This window comes from Suncus etruscus, chromosome 7 (genome assembly GCF_024139225.1).
Source record: "Suncus etruscus isolate mSunEtr1 chromosome 7, mSunEtr1.pri.cur, whole genome shotgun sequence".
Taxonomy (NCBI): Eukaryota; Metazoa; Chordata; class Mammalia; order Eulipotyphla; family Soricidae; genus Suncus; species Suncus etruscus.
Window position 1 is genome coordinate 118,063,482 of NC_064854.1, and position 2,033 is coordinate 118,065,514.

The following is a 2,033-nucleotide window of genomic DNA, read 5'->3' on the forward strand; positions in this document are numbered from 1 at the left end:
GAGCCCTCACCACTGCCCTCAGTGCCCACAACCTCACCCACCCAACATACGTGCACCATTCTTTAGTGCATGATTCATGTCCTGTTTCATGTTTTTAAATGATACCAAGGAAGGGAATTCTCCCTTTCAATATAAGCCACTCCCCCAATTTAAGTTCCAAATATTAAAGCTTCTCTGACTAAAGAAATGGCCCTCACCCAGGCACTGGGTGGTCAAACAAAACGAGTGCCTGTTCCTTGAGGTCGAGAAGGTGCATCCATAGACAGGCCTTCAGAAGGCCTAGTAGTGCCCACTGTGACAAGGAGTTTCAGTGAGATGAGGCCAGAGACCCTGAGGTCATAAATGCAGAGGAGACAGACCCAAAGAGGGGTGCAGGGGGTTACAGTCTTCTGTCCTTTGCCGTTGGCCTGCCCAAGCCCACTGAAGATGGCTTGGGATCCAACATAGCACCCAGACCCCAGGCCCAAAGATTTCCACTGCTCAGACCTGGAAACCCACACTACCCCCAAGGTAAGGGCATTCCCACAGCATCTGAAAGCATCATTCATGCTTGAATGAAGAAACAATCTACAGATCAGCAGAAAATGTTTAGCTTGGCTCAGGCATTCAGAGCAGGAGGGGACAGTGTAGTGGTTGGGCCTCTCCTCATTGGATCTGACACGGGTCTGGCAGCTCAGGAAAGCTTTCCTGCTCTTGAAGAGCAAGTCTGGAGAAGCCTGGGCAGCTGTCAGGTTCAGGGGATCGCAGGGAAGCCAGGGACCATGGAGCTTGTCAGAACCTGAGCTGTGCATACCTGAGAAGGAGTCAGCTGGGAATCCCACCACCGCTCATGTCAGGGCCTGTATTCAGGCTCGCTCTCCACTCATTTATTTAATGGTAATTTTGAGTCACACTTGGTGATGCTCAGGGTTTATTCCTGCCTCTGTGCTCAGGGATCATTCCTGATGAGATTAGGGGACCACAGATGTACTAAAGATCCAAGATAAGTCAGCACTTGAAAAGCAAGCACTGACCAGCTGTACTATCAATTACTCTGGCCCCTTTTCCTCTCTTCTAGATGTCTAGAGATCAATTGGAACCAAGGAACAGGCCTCTGCCTACCATTATGTGGGTCAATGAAATCACAGAACAGATCACCTACCCCATGTTCAAGATGGATCCTTCACCTTCTCTGCCAAGCTTGAGCAACAGGCCCCTCTCCGGTCGTAGCACTAAGCATGTCGCTTCTCCCAGTCTACAGGGCCCTCTGCTGGTACCTGTGAAGACACTGGGTCCAGAGGCACCCCCTGTGGCCACTTCAGGGAGACCACAGAGAGGGGGCTGTCCAACCCCAGACTGTAGGCCACACTACTATGCCCGCACATCCTTCCCAGGCCAGACCCCTCCACAAGGTCCCCTGTCATCACCCTGTCAGCCCCTGACCTCTCCCTTCTCCTCCCACCAAGTCACCCTTCCCACCTGGGGACTTTCCCACCTGTTTGATTTGTCCACAAAGGTGACATCCTTCAATCCCCAGAAAGTCCTCATCCATGCCCTCTCCTTGACTCGCTGGACCTTGTATCAAGCCCTCGGAGGCTTTCAGATTGATTCCAGTCATGACTTGGTTTGACTCTTAAAACATCTCCAAGCCTAATCACAAGGTCTCAAGAGTGCATTTCATTAACTTCCATATATTTATTCTTTTATTTTTTGGGGGGGGGGTCCCAACTGTTAGTGCTCAGGGGTTTCTCCTGCCTCTGTACTCAGAAATGTACTTAGGAATCGCTCCTAGGGCCCGGAGAGATAGCACAGCGGTGTTTGCCTTGCAAGCAGCTAATCCAGGACCTAAGGTGGTTGGTTTGAATCCCGGTGTCCCATATGGTCCCCCGTGCCTGCCAGGAGCTATTTCTGAGCAGACAGCCAGGAGTAACCTCTGAGCACGCCGGGTGTGGCCCAAAAAAAAAAAAAAAAAAAAAAAAAAAAAAAACAACAACAACAAAAAAAAAAAGTCGAGGAATCGCTCCTAGCCTGCAAACCATATGGGATGCCAGGAA